The sequence below is a fragment of the Capsicum annuum genome, chromosome 3, assembly GCF_002878395.1.
Source record: "Capsicum annuum cultivar UCD-10X-F1 chromosome 3, UCD10Xv1.1, whole genome shotgun sequence".
Classification (NCBI taxonomy): Eukaryota; Viridiplantae; Streptophyta; class Magnoliopsida; order Solanales; family Solanaceae; genus Capsicum; species Capsicum annuum.
Genome location: NC_061113.1, coordinates 244,751,701 through 244,758,799, shown reverse-complemented (window position 1 = coordinate 244,758,799; position 7,099 = coordinate 244,751,701). Strand labels below are relative to the sequence as shown.

At 34.4% G+C, this 7,099-nt stretch overlaps 1 protein-coding gene across 2 annotated transcripts in view; it reads left to right on the top strand.

Annotated features, from left to right (window-relative positions):
* The first annotated feature begins 4,642 nt into the window (after nt 1-4,642).
* Nucleotides 4,643-7,099, top strand: part of LOC107862614 — a 7,769-nt gene continuing 5,312 nt past the window's right edge. For both annotated transcript variants that reach the window (XR_007053792.1, XM_047409671.1), the window contains exon 1: nt 4,643-5,899. The gene's annotated coding sequence lies outside the window, so the exon portion shown is untranslated. The remainder of the gene's footprint in view (nt 5,900-7,099) is intronic.

Below are 7,099 nucleotides of genomic sequence, written 5' to 3'. Positions count from 1 at the left end.
CCCAAAAATATCCCCCAATGGTCCTTTATATAAACGACCCATTGTGAAGCTGAAAAGGGGTTGAAAATTCTTGGGTTAAAAAATTTTAGGTTGAAAAGGGAAAAAATTCTCAGAGCTAAGGGTTTTTCCTTCACAGTAAAAAATTTTCTTTTCTTTCTTCTTTTTGAATTTTAGTCGATTAATCGGAGGTTCTCGAGTTGATAATATTGATTTCCGATGGTGATGGAATCCTGTCGTCAGCTCGGCATCCCGTTTTGCTGCTCTCAAACAGGTAATAGTCCATCTCGTTTAAACTTTAGACAATTTCTGCTTCATCTCAACTTTCTGAAGTTTTAGGTTTCCTTTAGTGATTTTGTATCCTGGGTTGCCTGCTGTAGAGGTCTTAAAGACCATAAGTTGCTGTGTTGGTGAAAGGTGTTGAATGTATTGTTAAGTAAGGATTAATCTATGTTCGGATTATCAAATATGTGGTTTTTGTCTTCTTTTTTTTTTTTAATTTTGGTGTCATGATCTGTCGTCCACTCTTGGTGTTACTGAGTAATTTTCGGCCTATGCTTCACTTGGTGTATTGCTTGTGGCTGGAAGGGCTGGTTTATTAGGCAAAGTCTGTTGCTTTGATTGTATTCAGTAGTTTTAGTAGGATGATGTTTGGCTCGTAGTTATGAGTTGATTGTGTTTGTCTGTTGTTATTACTGGATGGTGTCGCAATTGTCGAGCTGGCGGCGTTGCTAGCAGAGCTACCTCTCAAGTTCATTTGGCTTCTCATGTGCCAAAAGGACAATGAGTAAGGTCCAAAATATGCTGGAAAATCCTAGGATTCCTCGATGACTATTTTATTTGAGTCTTTCGGAGAGAGGAGGAGGATTGAAACAATCTGTTGTTTTGCTCGTGGTTACTATTTGTTGTTATCTTAACTAATGAGCCGTAATGTCATTAGTAGGACTCCTTCTTGAGTTCTTTGGCTTCTCAAAGGATGAAGAACAACGAGGATAAGTCCGCTTAAAAATAGAAAATCCTGTGATTCCTCGGTGATCATCTCGGCTACCAAAAGCTTTTGGGTCTGTCGAAAAGAGAGCGAGGATGAGGATAGTAGACTTTGCCATATTTCCCTTTAGTTTAGTGGGTTATGCCTTTCTTTTTGTCTCAAAACCCGAATTTAGATTCCCACTCTTCCTTTAGGTTCATCTTCAGTATGAAAACACATTAGAAGGATAAACATAGTCGTATTTTGGGATGCTAGACGCTTGAGTATGTTTGTTCAGAGAAGTTAGCTTAATTTTGTTGTCATTGCACTGTGTATGGTCTGTACTCAGGCTAAGGATTTCCAAAGATCTTTCTTGGTCAACAATAATCAAGAAGGTAGGGATGAAGGTACATTCATCCTACTTTCAAAATAGGATTAGGGACGGGACAACGCATCACAATTGTTTGTCTCCATCCTCAAATACCTACTGCCAGAACCTAATACTGCAGATTATTTAAGCACTCTTCCAGATTCAAATATTATTTGTCTTGTGGTTAAGTGCAATTAATATGTTGTCATTGTCCAGGTTATTATTTTGAGCGACTGAAAAGGTTCAAAACTTGAAAGGAAATTTGTTCCTTCAAAACTGCTAGCTTTATAGCTATTACTTTGACTCATGAGTCAAACATTGGGCACCTCACTCGTTCTCCATGCTACTATTGTGTGTCTTATGCTTCGGCTTCTCGATGTTTGCCTTCTTGATAAAATTGGATAACATGTAAGCTTTATGTGTTAACGTCTCAGTGAGTATTCAAGACCTCGTCCATATTCTGACCATACTTTTAGCTTGATAGAGTCTTGAATAAGCTTTATTTGTGTTGTTTGTATTAATTGACCATAAAGCAATAGTATTCTGATCACGAATATCTTTCAAATGAATTTACAGTATGTTTATGTACTATCTACATTGCCACACATCATATGCTCTTGAGTATTAAACATGTCATTCACAATTAAGTGCAAACAAAGCATACACCAAGACATCACTTACTCAGTGCGCTGCTTGACTATCTAAATGTATCCTTGTTCTTTCTTATTATCCTTTTCTATATTTTTCCTCTTTTCTGTGACCGAACATGATTTAGTGCGCTCTTTGTTTTCTTTGCTTCAGATAGTCGTCATCTCCCTGATTTGACTTTCGTATTTACCTCTGTTAATTTTTCTTCTTTTCTTTCTTAGTTGATCACATATTAATATATTCTTTATTTTCTTGCTTTGCATGAATCTACCTTGGAGTCCCAAATGGACTCTTTCCCTTTGCATTTTCTAATGAGCCCATGAGGCCCACCTCATTGAACTAAGCCCAAAAGAAGGTTCAAAAGCCTATCGTTTGGCGTATGGATACGAGAAGATGGAAGAAAGGAAACGGATTAAAGTCCTATGTTTGAAGCGGCTAAGAGACAAAAGTCTCATTTATTATTTCATTTTGTGTAATTACTGTTGTCTTTATTTATTTTATTTGTTTATTTATTTTATTCATTCATTCGAGCCATGAAAAGGTTGTATTTAATATAGGTGGAGGCAAGATTCGAGCCAAACACTCGAAAACTAGATTAGGACAAGTGAAATGGGTCGAAGGTCCAATTAGACTAGGACAGGTTTTGTTGGTTTGGGCCAATGGCCTAAATCCCTTACTTCCTCCCCTTCCACCTGTTGTTTATGTTTGTTTTCCTTATGTGCTTTGCGAACCTAGTTAAATCCTTAGTTAAGTCGCTAAAAAACTAGTTTTGCATAAACATCAAAATATTTCAAAAATCACTTTCTTTTCAAAAAATCAACTTTTCCTTATTCAAAGTTAGTCAAAGACGATTTTTAAATAGTCCGGATAACTGCAAGTTAGCGGGCGTTTTAGGTGCCTAAAACCTTCCTAAAACGTTAATAGGAACCACTTACTTAGAATTTCTAACTTAAATGATTTTTCTGTTTTGGATCGTTTGAAGTAACTCTCTAAAGGTTTCTTAATTCCTTTTCAAAATTAAATCGCAACTCTTCCAAAATTCAAAATTTCTCCGCAAAATAATACTGTGCAGGCGTGCACTCCGATCCGATATGGAATACAATGCATGATGTGCAGGCGTGCAACTCCGACCCCAAATTATCAATAAAGTCAAGCAAAGCACTTCGAGTCTTAGACCAAATCAAACATCAATTTCAAAGTCACTCAATTTATCAAGTGCAAGCATCATCATTAGCTAACTTTTTCGATAATTTATGTATCATAACCAATCAGTCCATCGGGCTAGCAAATAAGGAAAAACAGTTTAAACATACAATTAACTTATTTTATTCCCTCAAACAATATCAGTACCCGCATAGATGCTCGTCACAATCATCTATAATTCCCATTACTCCCATTACACATAACTAACAAATATTCAAATAAGCACTTTGAAAAAGAGTAATTAAGAAAAGTCTCAACTTGCCTCAAATCGAAGTCAATCGTCAATCAACAAACTTGTCCTTACGTAAGACTTTCGAATGGTCAAAATCTGAATGAATATACATTTTCCATGAGAATACGAATCTAATGACTCCCATATTGCTATATTTAGCTCAAAAACATAGCCAAATCTTAATTTTCATGAAATATATAACTAACTTTTAATCATCTACACCAACCATATCTCCATATCACGGTTCGAACTTAATTAGAGAACATCACATAATATGACAATACCACATTCCGGACTAAATATTCAAATTGAAATTCTAAAGAAACAATTGAAATATTAACTTATAATTATCAAACTTCACGCCTGAACCACAATTTCACAGTCTATTTTAATCTCCTTTCGTCTGTATAATCATGACGTCACCTACTGTTGCCATGTTATTGTCACAATGCACAATTTAGATCCAATCTTTTAAAGGCATGCCATTACTACCAGTAACGGCATAAAATGATTCCTTATTGAAAAGAAAATTCACCTGTTCTAAAAATAATATGATCTACTTTTCTTTTTTATCCATTTAAAAAAAAATGATCTCTTTTCCTTTTTGGTAATACTTTAATTTCAACGTTACATATGGCATGTTTAGAACCACAAGATTAAAGAATATTTTAGTACATTTGACACAACTTTAATTTAAGGCCACAAGATTCAAAAATCTTTTTTATTTTCTTAAACTTTGTGTAAGTCAAAGTAGGTTGTTCGTTTTTAAACGAAGGTAGTATAACAAATTTTTCCCACCATATGTTACTGTTATTCACGTCTTCCTATAGAATTAGTAAGGACAAAATTTGTTAATCATTGACCGCCCATCATTCTAGAATCATTATTGTACAAAAACAATTCATTCTTAATCTTACCTATTTCTATGTACGCAAATTAACACCATGTGCACTGCTGCTCCACCATATTGGTACAGAAGAACCAATTAAGAATTACTTCACAACAAAACAAAGTGTCTAACCTGAACGAAGTTGACGAGAGTGCCTCTCAGAGCAACGAGTGAAAACAACAAATCTTACTATTAACCGTAACTTTCTCTGATTCCATTATTGATTATTAATATATAATAAACTCTTCCCCTTAAAATTTATTTTATACATAGGTTTCAAGACTTATGAAAATATCAGTTTGACCCATAATTATAAAATAATGGCTAAAAGTTACGAGATGGGTTAAAATGGGACATATTTATTAAAAAAATTAGTAGGTTCGTTACAAATATTGAATTAAAATAGAGGATATTCTACTTCAGCTTCAAGCTATTATTGACTTGTAAGAGGCAATCATTAGTCTTCCTCCTGAATCTGACATACTTGATCAGCTTAAATGGGTTGTCTCCTGAATTCATGAAAACCAGCTCAGAGACATTGGTGGTTTGCATCGCCTAAACAAAAAATAGTTATTTTTTCCCCATAATTCATATTACAACATGAGGATATATGAAACAGTTGGGCTCAGTTTACCACTTTCAACGCACATCTGAAGCTCATTCGAACGTGCCCCATGCAATGTAGCTCTAAAAGATCCTTCTAAGACGGGCAATAGCAAAACATAGAAGGTTTTCTCACCAGATAATGGCAAAGTATCTCTGTCGCTGAGTGCACTCTCTTCCTTCACTTCCAAGAGAAGCATTTGATTTTCCATTGGGATTTCACAGGCTAATTTCCCTGCACGTGGTATCATCCACCAAATTTTGTGTCTGAAGAGACACAAGAACTGAAATTCTCGGCAATTTTCACCAATGAGGCTAGCCAAACATGAACTTAGCCAACGAGATAGCACTCCCAATAGTGAGAAAATTTACATCCAAATCGGATAAGAACTAACCATTACATAAGGTACTCGTAGTTTCACCAATGAAAAATGGTACAAACTATATGCTAAGCAATGTAGGAAAACGAATATAGATAGCGAATTCGTAAACGGAAAAAGCAGAGAACTTACTAAAAAACCCCAAGAGAAAAAACGTGTCTAGAGCTGGGTATTGATGAAGTTGCACCAAAGAAGAAAGCACCGGAGATACTTTCACGTTAAACAGCACTCCCGTCAACAAGGTCTTACCTTTTACCAACACCATACCATCCTCGATGCTGCTGCCATCACTTTACTGTTTTCCCGATCAAAGGACTTATTAAAAGCTTCAAAAAGGGTGATACAAGGACTTACTAGTGTACAATGAACTGGGTTTCGACAATTAAATTAGGAACAGAGGAAGAAGAAGAAGAGTAGAAAATATGTCATTTCAGAAGAAGAAGTTACTAAAATTAACTTTTTGATACTGCGACGGACAGTTTGGGAATTTAATTTATATTGGAACAAAAAAAACCCTCATTTCCTCCACTATCTCTTTCCTCACCTCACTCTTTTTCTCTCTAAAACTCCGACAAAGAAAGCCATCCAGCCGCACCACCGTTAACTGGAGGTAAGGTGTATTTTTCCTTCTTCCACAGTTTCCCTTCCTTCTACAATTTAGCTTTGATTCAGTCTTTTTTTCTTTCTTTCTGTGTGTTGCTCATATGAAAATATTAACTTGAATCCTTTGAATTAGTGTCTGATTTTGACTAATTAACTACTGAACTTTGTTTGTTGTAATTGGTAATGATTTTGAAAAGTTGTTAATTTATCTAACAAAACAAAGAAAAATATCATAGGAATGATCAAGTTGATTGAACAATAGATGTAGCTTTATTATTCAAAAAGAATCCCCAATATATTTTCTCGATTGACAACATCATCGCACAAGCTTAACGAGTAGTGACTAAATTTTCTACTCAACAACATGGAAAAGAAAAAGATGGAATCATCGACACTATTTGGTAAAAGCTAATCCTATATGATAATGAATAAACAAATTAGCAATGCTGAGAATTCGCAATGTAATAACTAAAAAGAACTAATTGATGGATGGGGCTAGCAATTCGTAAAATGGAATCCACCGTTTTGGTATTAGTTCAAAGGCCTTTTGTTAGTATTCCTTTGGTAGTTGGTTAGAATTATAAATGTATTAGTAATTCATTCTTATTTTCATTTAAACGTCATTTGGTGGTTAGTTAAAATTATGCGGGTATCAGTAATTTATCTTTTACTCTACATAAGATAATACGCTATTATTTTCGTAACTTATACATGTATTATTTATAAGGATTTCTAAATTACAAATCAAACTTGTATTAATTTTATATATGAATAAACTTATTGTTAGCTAGCTACTAAGCCTGTCAAACTGGCCGGGCCAGCCCAGCCCACTTACAAAATCGACCCAGTTTGATCCGACCTGATCAGCCCACGGATTGTAGGGTACCGGGTCTCGAACCGGTTTATTTTTTTGGTTGGGCCCGATTAACCGGCCCGGATCAAGCCCGGGTAGGGCCCGGTCGGGTTAATTTTTATTTTTTTTTTAAATGGATTTAATTATAACTTAGTTTTAATATATTATTAATTTACTATCAAGTATTATTAATTTATATGTATATATATATATCTTCTATAAACATATATATTTAACGTATACATGTGTATATGTTTTATAAATTAATATATAACTATTTATATAATTATATATTGTAGTATATATATATATATATATATATATTGTAGTATATTTTATTTAAAGTAGTACATA